At 37.2% G+C, this 12,368-nt stretch overlaps 1 protein-coding gene across 3 annotated transcripts in view; it reads right to left on the minus strand.

Annotated features, from left to right (window-relative positions):
* Positions 1-12,368, minus strand: part of LOC106874859 (uncharacterized protein F13E9.13, mitochondrial) — a 139,816-nt gene that overhangs the window by 118,770 nt on the left and 8,678 nt on the right. The gene's annotated exons all lie outside the window — the stretch shown is intronic.

The following is a 12,368-nucleotide window of genomic DNA, read 5'->3' on the forward strand; positions in this document are numbered from 1 at the left end:
GGACTGGTATTCCATTTGGGGGAATGTTAGCCTGCCTGCCTGGCCAGTGGGGTTGCATTATTTAAAAGCTGCAACAATGTGAAAAAGTGCATTGTGACTAGTGATGTATAACAACATCTAAAAAGTCTGGTTGACACAGGGTCGGTGATATTTTAAAACACTATGTTTTGAATTCAAATCTTGCCAGCAGTGATTTCACCTTTTGTCACTTCAAATTTAATAAAACGAGCAGTAACCTAGCAAAAACCAAAGTCTTAGTAAGTAGGAAGGCAGACAAATCACAAATCCTTTCATGTAGATGGCGTTGCTTGAAAAATCATAGGTAGAAACTCCATAAGATTCACCTAGTGTAAGCTTTGGACACATAAAAGGGGCAGCAGTATCAGAGGAAGGTTAACAGGAAAAATAGATTTTGTATGTGGAAGATGCACAAGTACAATAAACACCGAAAATGTACAGATAATAGACACCATCAACTGCCAGTGAGGTAAGCTAGAGGTAGTAGATAGTTTCTGTTATCTAGGTGACCAAATTAGTAGTGGAGGTGGATGCTCCAAGAGCATAGCTATGAGTATAAGAATAGGCTGGGCAAAGTTCAGAGAGCTCCTACTTCTGCTGGCAACAAAGGGCCTCTTCCTTACCGTAAAAGGTAGATTGTATGATGCTTATGTGCGAACAGCTATGCTACATAGCAGTCAAATATGGGCTGTGACAGCTGAGGAAAAGTGTAGGCTTGAAAAAAATGAAGCCAGTATGCTTTGCTGGATGTGCAATATCAGTGTGCATGTTCGACAGAGTGTAAGCATCTGGAGAAAAAAGTTAGGAATAAGAGGAATCAGATGTGGTGTGCAAGAGAGACGAGTGCACTGGTATGGTCATGTGATGTGTATGGATGAGGACAGCTGTGTAAAGAAGTGCTGATCTCTAACTGTGGAGGAAACCTGTAGCATAGGTAGACCCAGGAAGACATGGGATGAGATGGTGGAGCATGATCTTCGAACTTTAGGCCTCACAGAGGCAATGACTAGTGAGTGAGATCTTTAGCAATATGCTGTGCTTGCAAAGACCTGTCAAGCCAAGTGAAATCATAGTCATGGCTGATGCTGTGCCAGTGGGATGTAAAGAGCACCTTTCGAGTGTTGGGCCTCATGGAGACAAAGTAGCTGAGTTCCTTTCAAGTGAGTGTTGGGCCTCACAGAGGCAATGACAAGACCTTTGGCATTATGTTGTGCTTGAAAGCCATCAAGCCAAGCAAAATCACAGTTGTGGCAGATACCAGTGTCATGCAAATGGTACCCGTGCTTGTGGCTCGTAAAAGCACCCATTACACTCTTGGAGTGGTTGGTGTTAGAAAGGGCATCCAGAAACTATGCCAAATCCGACTGAAGTCTGGTGCAGCCTTCCAGCTTGCCAGCCCCGGTCAAACCATCCAACTCATGCCAGCATGGACAACAGACATTAAATGATGATGATGAAAACAGGAATATGTTGGAAATAAAATTATATAAAGCTTGAAGAAATTAGTGGTAGTTTGCATAAGCAAAAACGAGTAAAAAAATTGAAAGTTTGATAAAGTTCATATGCCATGTAAACACACATATTTTGTAATGGCCATTCTTTGATAGAAAACCTCATTTTTTCCCCCCATTCTGTATTATATAAACTTAATAAAATTTGTAAACTTCAGTGAGTTACTAGAGATAATTTGATCAACTATACCTTTTCATCTACAAGAATTGCTTGTTGTGCTTAAACCTTTTGTTACCATATTTCTGTTGGGTCTTTATTTCAATTAATTATGAAAATAATGAAGAATTTTGTTAAATAACTATGTCCATATTAAGCTGGTATTTGGAACATAAAATAACTAGAATTCTTGGTGGAAGGTTTAATTTAGATAACTTTAAGTCTTTTTTTAAACATATTTCTGTTCTATCTTTCAATTAATTTCGAAAATAATAAAGAATTTATCAAAATAACTTTGTTATTTTTCAGTTAGTTTTTAGGACTAACTTGAAATTTTGATCTAAATTAAATTTAGATCACTTGAAAAAATGAAGTTGAGAATCAAGAGAAGTCTCAGACAGTTTGGTATCAAGAGGGTTAAAGTTTTTTTTTTCCCCCCTTTTGTTACTTTCTTTTTATTGAAATAAAAAAAAAAACCTTTGTTATAATTAATTTGGAAAATAATAAAGAATATGGTGCAATAACATTATCATCATTAATCTGGTGTTTGGAACTTAACATGAAATTTTAATTGAATTTAAATCACTTTGAAATATGAATTTTGTATCATAGACAGTAGGGACAGTATCAAGACAGATTAATATCAAAAGGGTTAATTAAAAGAAATGAATATTCTTTATCTTAGAAATTTTGTGGAAGTTAAACCAAGTATTTTTTCATCCCTAAAAAAATAAAGGTATGTACTCTTAACCATTTAATAACCTCTTTTTACAGTAGAAAGATTAAAATACAGGAGTGAAGTTTAATGTAGTTAATGTTAAGTGTCGAAGTTTCAAGAGACTGAAAAATATCAACAGGAAGGAAATTCCAGAGATGAGTGCTAAGGAAGAAGGTGAAGAAATAGAAAAGCAGGTATAAGGATATCAGAAGGGTTTTTTTTTGTTTTTGTTTCTTTTTACTCTAACATAACTAATAAAACTGCAAAACTGAATAGAAATACACCACATAAAAAAATTCTTACTTTAAGTCAGTGATTATAGATAATGGCTTTCAATGAGCAGAAGTTGTAGTAATGGTTGAAGAAACAAGTTAAGATATATTCGTGGGAAATAAATCTTCTTTTGGTTTTGTTTTTAATCTATTAACACCCATTATAGTCTCAAGAAGTTGAGGATATGGTTGAAATTATAGCTCTTGAGTGTTGTGAAGTAATAGAACTTGAAGGCTGATAAATATTTCACTCTGGTATGTCTTGGGTCAGGAAGCACAATGGTTGAGTGGATTAACTGTTGGCATATGAGATTGTATCATGATTGCTTGACACATTAGTCAAGACTAGGGCACAACTGTATTGTGTTCTAGTTGCTACATTTTACTTAGTTGGATAACTAGTACATGTTTCAGTTGGGAATACATTTGCAATAGACCAGTTGTCACTGATCACTTTTATGCTATGTAACCCAGAAAAAATAATAATAAAAATAAAATCTACTGGTCTTTCAAGCTGTACGTCTCTGTGAAAAATATTTTTAAGAATAATTTTCTTTTCAAATAACATATTTTATAATCATTATATACATCCAGTCAAGATGTTCTAATATTTGACACTTTTTCTATCAGTTTCTACTTAAGACTAAAGCCTATTTTGAATATTGGAGTTAGATGCTTCTAAATAGTTATACATCTTCAACTCTTTAGTATTCAGATTACTCAGTCAAATGCAATGCTTATTTATTCACATTGTTTTGAATTAATCATGTATTATCTTGTAGCTTTGAGATTTCAATGGTGTGCTTGTTTAGTTATAGAAAGATATTGTAGGGTAGGTGTAAGAGGCTAAGTCTAATCAGTTTGAACATAAGACAGCTGGAATATCTGAGCTGGATATAGCCTTATTCATGTGGCACCAGACCGGGTGTCTCTCACATGGCACCACCACAAGTGCTCCTCACATGCTGTCAGCATGGATGCTTTCCATGTGGCACCAGTATGGGTGCTCCTCATATGTGGTGCTGGCACGAGTGCTTTTTCTGTGACACTGGCATGGGATAATGAAGGATAATGGACCCCTCACACAATATGAGTTAAATAGATATATCTTCTGCTTATCTGAGTAATCAATCATCAGAACTAAAGGGTTAAACTGATAAAATTAACCATTTATTCATTGTTTTCCATTGAAACTGATTATAGACTTTTATTTAAATCTTATACTCTGCAGATTTTATTAACATAGCTGAATAAATCTTGAAAACTGTTAGGCTTGATGTAGTTGATGCAGGTATGACAGAATTTCAAAAGGCATCAATAATAGAGATATATAACATACTTTCACAAGGTCTAGGAATTTTTCTGGTTGGTTTAGTATCAGAAAATAGCTAAGATTATGATGATTTCTAGAAAAAAATTATTTTGATAGGGACTAATTACAGAAAACAAAAAGATATTTTAGGCAGTTTAGACAAGAGAACTTATTCCATAATTATCCATTCACTTGGAAAGGTTATGGTTATATATAAAGTCTAGACATTCACTGTTTATAAGTGAAGCCTTTCAAATTATGAAAATTTCATTTTTAGTTGGACATGGCTTTCAAACAATAGTTTGTGCATAATCTATTAGCTGTTGATAGTTTCTGTGTCTTATCAATGGCAGGGATCTCACAGTGAAGAAGAGAACTTGGAATGCTTGCAATGAGATATGCCAGTAGCGAAAGGTATGTTGAAGATATTTTGATGGATCAGTCAAGCCAGTGTAACTGATGTTTAATGCTGGTTAGAGTAGCTAAAAAAACAAAAAAACAACCCCCAAAAAGCTTCTGTAATATTATGATATGGTTGAATAGGAGTCATGAATGATGGTAGTCAGATTATAAATAAATATAGTTATAAATACAGTTAGGTTATAAATATAGTTAGGTAAGGGTTATCTGTTGATGTGAGTTTATGAAAACTACATTTCTAAATATGGTTAATTTTAATTGAATAACCAGAACCAGTAGGGATATGATCATCATCATTTAACATCTGTTTTTCATGTTGGCATGGGTGAGAGGGCTTGACAGGGCTGGCAAGATGGAGGGCTGCACCAGGTTCCAGTTATCTGTTTTGACATGGATTCTATGGCTAAACGCCCTTCCTAATGCCAACCACTTTACAGAGTGTACTAGGTGTCTTTTACGCAACACCAGCCCAAGTACTTTTTTATGTGATACCGGTACAGGTGCTTTTCACATAGCACTGGCCCTGGTGGTTATCATGTGGCGCCAGCCTGGGTGATTCTCATACACCACTGGCATGAATGCTTTCCACATTACACTGGCATGGGTAATTTCCATGTGGTGCCAGCATGGGCACTTTTATGTGGCACCAGCGCAAGTGCTTTTTACATGGTGCCAGCATGGGATAATGAAAGATAATGGATCCATCACATAAGATGAGGTAAATAAATATATCTTCTGCCTATCTGAGTAATAACTCATCAGAACAACACTAATGTAAACAAGATTTTGATAGCATGTCCAGATAAAATAATTAATAGAAATGTAAACATAGTCATTGGTGGATTAATGGAAATGTGGTGAGAATGAATGAGGACAGCTGCGTGAAAAAGTGCCACACCCTAATAGTTGAGGGAACCCGTGGAAGAGTTAGGCCCAGGAAGACCTGGGCTGAGGTGGTGAGGCAAGACCTTCGAACATTGGGCCTCACCGAGGCGATGACTACTGACCGAGACCTTTGGAAATGTGCTGTGCGTGAGAAGACCAGGCAAGCCAAGTGAGATCGTTGCCAGTGCCCCTGGACTGGCTCTTGTGCGGGTGGCACATAAGATGTACCATCTTGAGCGTGACCGTTGCCAGTACCGCCTGACTGGCCTTTGTAGGGTTTTCGAGCGAGATCATTGCCAGTGCCCCTGGACATGCTCTTGTGCGGGTGGCACATAAAAGACACCATTTCGAGCGTGGCCGTTTTCGTGCGGGTGACACGTAAAAGCACCCACTACACTCTCTGAGTGGTTGGCGTTAGGAAGAGCATCCAGCTGTAGAAACTCTGCCAAATTAGATTGGAGCCTGGTGTTGCCATCCGGTTTCACCAGTCCTCAGTCAAATCGTCCAACCCATGCTAGCATGGAAAGCGGACGTTAAACGATGATGATGATGATAAGTATAACATTTTAGGTATGAGTAGAACTTGACAGATGAAATTGGAATTTTACATAGAGAGAAGCAATGGAATTTATAGAATCAGAAAAGTCAGTTCCAGAAAAGATTAACATGGAAAAGACATATGCATGCATGAATGTATGTGTGCATGCATGTATGCATGATATATGTATTTATGTATGTACATATGTATGTATGTAAAAAGGGTAAAGACCCCCTTTGATCATGAATGACCATGGGATTACTCCTAGAAAGTTACTCTCAGAGGCACAAATCTGGGCAAATTTGTTTATGGAAGACTAGCAGTTGCCCATGCATACAAGTTCCCTTCTTCACACCACTGATGTTATCCAAGGGAAAGGTAAGGGCCAATACAACTTGGCACTAGTGATATTGCAACTCATTTCTACAGATGAGTGAACTGGAGCTAAGTAAAATAGAGTGTCTTGCTCAAGAACACAACACACAGCCTGGTCCAGAAATCAAACTGAGCCATGTGCCTTTGTATGTATGTATTGCTGCTGCTACCACCACCACCACCAAACTTCTTAACCACATAGATATGACATATTTATATATATATATATATATATATATATATATATATATATATATATATATATATATATATATATATATATATGTATGTATGCATTTTATATATACATATGTATAATCTGTTATGATCTAAATTTGTTGAATAATATAACAGGGAGATTGATAGTCCATGTATGCATCAATAATGATGGTGAATTCTACAACTCACAGGGCTGACCCCAAAATCTCATCTTCATAAAATATTGAAGACATGTCAGTGTCACACAGTCTATCCACTCAAAGCCTTATCTACAGGAAGAGCAGAACTTGTCACCATAGCCTAATAGAACACTCACCAATCTTACAATGCTGCCATCATGCAGAGCAGAATACTGTATACTACCCTATATTACTACTTACAGCTAGTTGAACTAGGCCAATGGAAGTTAAGCATCTTGACCATGAATACAATGCTCTAGATTATAAAATGCTGACCACTTGAATAATAGTTCAACACCCTATTGACTTGGATATATGTAGCTACTAATTGTTCAAAGGCCATGACAAATTTTATACATTGAATTTTTAGTTTATTTCAGCCATCACAGCTAAATCAAAAATGTCGTTCTCTCTCTCCCTCTCTCTCTTTCTTTTCTCATTGTGTTTTTCTTTTAGCTGAATACTGCACCAAGGAATGCTCATCTGTTTAGCTGCTTTTATGTTCTGCTGTCTCTTTAGATTTCGGGAAATAAACATAGCTTATTTGATTATTTAACCCACAAAAAAAAGCTAACAATCTAGTGAGAGATTTGTAACCTGTTTGAATATGGCAATGAGAAACTTGAAATAAATTAGAACTCATAACAGCTTCAATAATATTGATTTCAATTTTTTAGCACAAGGCCAGCAAGTTTGGGGTTGTGGTTGTAAGTTGATTACATCAACCCCAGTGATCAACTGGTACTTATTTTATCAACCTCGAAAGGATGAAAGGCAAAGTCAACCTCAGTGGAATTTGAACTCAGAATGTAAAGTGCGAAGAAATGCCACCAAATACTTTGTCAAGCATGGTAACAATTCTGCCAGCTCGCCCCACCTTGATCATCATCATCATCATTGTCGTTTAGCATCCGCTTTCCATGCTAGCATGGGTTGGACGATTTGACTGAGGACTGGTGAAACCGGATGGCAACACCAGGCTCCAATCTGATTTGTCAGAGTTTCTACAGCTGGATGCCCTTCCTAACGCCAACTACTCAGAGAGTGTAGTGGGTGCTTTTACGTGCCACCCGCACGAAGGCCAGTCAGGTGGTACTGGCAACGGCCATGCTCAAAATGGTGTATTTTATGTGCCACCCACACAAGAGCCAGTCCAGGGGCACTGGCAACGATCTCGCTCGAAAGTCCTTACACATGCCGCGGGCACAAGTGCCAGAAAGGCGACGCTGGGCACAGGTGCCTTCACGATTTCACTTTCCCCAATAAGTCTTCGCAAGCTGAGTTTCGTGTCCAATGAAGGAGACAACGTTGGCATGGGTGCCACTCGTCGAATTTAACTCGATTTCGATTTCACTTGCCACAACAGGTCTTCGCAAGTGGAGTTTAGTGTCCAATTTACTCGCAGCTTCAATAATATTCTCTTTTACTCTTTTACTTGTTTCAGTCATTTGACTGCGGCCATGCTGGAGCACCGCCTTTAGTCGAGCAAATTGACCCCAGCACTTATTCTTTGTAAGCCTAGTACTTATTCTATCGGTGTCTTTTGCCGAACCGCTAAGTTATGGGGACGTAAACACACCACCATCGGTTGTCAAGCGATGTTGGGGGGACAAACACAGACACACATACATATACATATATATATATATACATATATACAACAGGCTTCTTTCAGTTTCCGTCTATCAAATCCACTCACAAGGCTTTGGTCAACCTGAGACCATAGTAGAAGACACTTGCCCAAGGTGCCACGCAGTGGGACTGAACCCGGAACCATGTGGCTGGTAAGCAAGCCACTTACCAAAAAAAAATACAGTGAACTTGCTGTGAGGAGTGCAAAATCATACATTTTGGAGAGAGTTCTTCAAGGGAAAGTTGAAAGGAGAGAATTTTATTAATTCCTCTCCTTTCATCTCTTCTGTAATGAAGGATTTTGTCTGAAATGTAGGATTTTCCACTCTTCACAGTAAGTTCACTGTATTCCTTTTATTGATTTTACTAGATTTTACAAGTCTTGCTGATACAGACCAACACCAGCCACTTTGGAATCTATCTGATCATAGATACCATCTTCAATAAGCAGAATATTTTATCAAAATGAAAACTGATGGTAATTAGTTATTCACAAGAACTAGTGAGAATTATTACATATGCGCTGGAACTAAAAGGAGTTAGTCCTTGTGTATAAGAAGCCATAAAATATCAGTGCTCGTTTTTATTTCTCAGTTTGCTTTTTGTTTCCAAGAATATCTTCCGTCTTTTACTTGTCTTAGTCATTGGACTGTGGCCAATATTTTAGTTGAATGACTTGACCTCAATGCTTATGTTTTTTTGCTTTTTTTTTAAGTCGGGGACTTAGTCTGTTGGTCAATTGTGCCAAACTGGTAAGTCACAGGGACATAAACAAACCAATGCTAGTTGTCAGGTAGGGGAGAGGGACACAGACACACACACACACACATATATATATCTATATCACATATATATATGATGGGCTCCAACCGTTTCTGTCTATCAAATCCACTTGGGCCAGGGTTATAATAGATGACACTTGCCCAAGGTACCATGCAGAGGGACTGAACCCAGAACCATGCGGTCAGGAAGCAAACTTTTTATCATGCAGCCATGCCTGTGTCTATATAATAGATATCTAACTAAAGCAAGTGGTTTTACACAGATGTCTGCTCATGACAACTACTACTCAAACCACAAAGCAGGAATGGTTTCTATATTTCAATAAAGAAAGGATCTAATAAGAAATCTGTAGTCACCATCATCATCATCGTTTTAACATCCATTTTTCTATACATGCATGGTTCAGATGGAATTTGTTGAGGCAGATTTTCTAGGGCTGGGTGCCTTTACAAGGTAATATTTCTTCCTGACCAGACAAGTTTTTTCAAGGAAGATTGGAAATGAACAACAGTGCTTGAATCTTTTTATCTTTTATTTGTTTCAGTCATTTGATTGTGGCCATGCTGGGGCACTGCCTTGAAAGGTTTTAATTGAACAAATCAACCCCAGGTTTTATTTTTTTAAGCCTAGTACTTATTCTATCAGTCTCTTTTGCTGAATGGCTAAATTACAGAGACATAAACACCTGAACACTGGTTTTCAAGTAGTGATTGGGGATAAACACAGACACAAAGACATTTACACACAGATATATATATACATTATTTATATATACATATATACAACAGGCTTCTTTCAGTTTTCATCTGCTAAATCCACTCACAAGGTTTTGATTGACCTGAGGCTATAATAGAAGATACTTGCCCAAGGTGCCATGTAGTAGGACTGAACCTGGAACTATGTGGTTGGGAAGCAAGCTTCTTACTACACAATCACACGTACACCTATGATGGTGATGCTTGTTTACAATCATCACATGGTGTCACAACAAGGGTGTAAACACACACACAAATACACACACTCACACAAATATGACAGACTTCTTTCAGTTTTTCATCTACCAAATCCACTTCAATCAGCCTGGGGCTTTAGTAGAAGATATTTGCCCAAGTTAACACACAGCGGGACTGAATCCAAGACCACATGGTTGGGAAGCAAGCTTCTTAACCACACAGCTATTCCTGTGCCTTGCAGCCATGCCAGCTTAGTGTGGATATGAAATCGGAAAAAGAACCTTTACATCATGACTCTGTTGTTTTTCATGACCCAGAGACAAAAAAGTAAAAAGCAAATAGTAGTCATAATACTGATGATAACACCTTAGCAACTCATCAATGTTATCAATACAATGTATAAATGTTGAGCAATTTTCAAGGGTTAATAAGCTGTTTCAACTTCAGGGGATGTTACTGTTCTTTTAATTCCAATAACAATGTGTGGCTAATGAGTACCATCATCATCATCTAATGTTCTCTGTTGTCCATAAATTGGATGGGTTGACAGGATCTGATGGGTCCAAGGACTGTACCAGGCCCCACTTTTCTTTCTGTTTCAGCATGGTCTCTATGGCTGGAAGCCCTTCCTAATGCCAACCACATTACAAAGTGTACTGGTGTACTGGGTGCCTTTTTTCACACTACAGGCACTACTGAGATCACCATGCAACTCACAAGACTATGAGCACTGAGAGAGGTGGGGGGTCAGCTTTATACTAGGAGATTAAAGTATGTGAGAAGCTGGGGGAGAGGGGGAGGGCAGAACAGGCTCTTGCAGAAGATTTGCATGGCTACTCAAGTTTAGTAAGAGAGGGAGAGAATGATCAGTAGGAGCTGCAATGAGATAAGATAGAGGATATGAGTATATTCCACATAATAAAGCAGCATAGTTTTGGTTTCATTGAACGACAGCTTCATACAACCTTTAAGTATTTTATTTATGAGTGTAGATTAACCAAAATGAAGCAATTGGACCTATCTGAGTAAACAGAATTTGCTTCATAGCTTGCATGGGAGAAATAAATTAAAGCTAAGCACAAACATTTACTGCAATGTTAGAGTTATTACGAAGTACTCTCAGTGGGTCAGAGAAAATTTAATGACAGACTTGCAGACACTGACTAAGCAAATGCTAAACATAAAGATATTTCACTGAAAACACCTAAATAGTTGCCTTCTTAAGTTACTGACGACAATACAGTTATATAAAATGATAGTAAGTTTAAACTTTTTTTTTTCCACAAAATTTTCATTAAAATTTCATAAGTTTTCCTTTAGAATATTTTTCATTTCAGTTGAAAACTATTCCAGAGTAAAACTTCAGTTAATTTTATTTTAATTTAATAAGTAAGAGGCTGGAGATGAAAGATAGCCAGGAAATTGGAAGCATGGTGGATAAATAGGATATTTCTGAAGGTATATGGGAACTTCTCCTTGTAGAAATTTGCAGCAGCAACAGACAATAAATTCTCTAATGGAAAACATGAAGGACAACCGCTTTCTCTTTATCTTTTAGTTGCTTCAGGCATTGCACTGTAGCCATGCTGGAGCACTGCTTTGAAAGGTTTATTTGAACAAATTGACCCCAGTAGTTATTTCTTTTTAAAGTGTGGTACATATTCTATCAATCTCTTGTGCTGAACTACTAAGTTACAGGGATGTAAGCTCACCAACACTGGCTGTCAAGTGGTGTGAGAACACACACAACAGACACACACACACACACATACATAGACACATACATATATACGTACATACATACATACATACGTATGTACATACATAGATACGTATGTATGTACATACATACATACTCACATACGTATATACACACATAGATACGTACATATATATTCATACACACATACATATATGCATATACACATACATACATACAAACGTACATACATAAGTACATACAAACATACGTACATACATATATACAAAAATACGTATACACACATACACATACATGCACACATACATACACACACATACATACATACATACACACATCACTGGAACTGTAAAAGTCTGTAAAACTTTCCAGGAGTTTATGAGTTAAATATATATATGAGCATGTCTAGATATGCAACTATATGCATGAGAAAACATACATAAAACAAAACATACACATCTGCACATATACATACACACACACACACATATATACATACATACATACAAATGTACATACATATGTACATACATACATACAAACATACATACATACATGCATACATACAAAAATACTCTGTTGTTGACGTTGAAATTTCAATGAAGGAGCCTTGGATCTAGGTTAGAAACCAGCTCTTTCTCTATTGGCAAGAAATCTAGAAATAAAGCTGATTAAT

The sequence above is a fragment of the Octopus bimaculoides genome, chromosome 4 (genome assembly GCF_046866305.1).
Source record: "Octopus bimaculoides isolate indiv1 chromosome 4, ASM4686630v1, whole genome shotgun sequence".
Classification (NCBI taxonomy): Eukaryota; Metazoa; Mollusca; class Cephalopoda; order Octopoda; family Octopodidae; genus Octopus; species Octopus bimaculoides.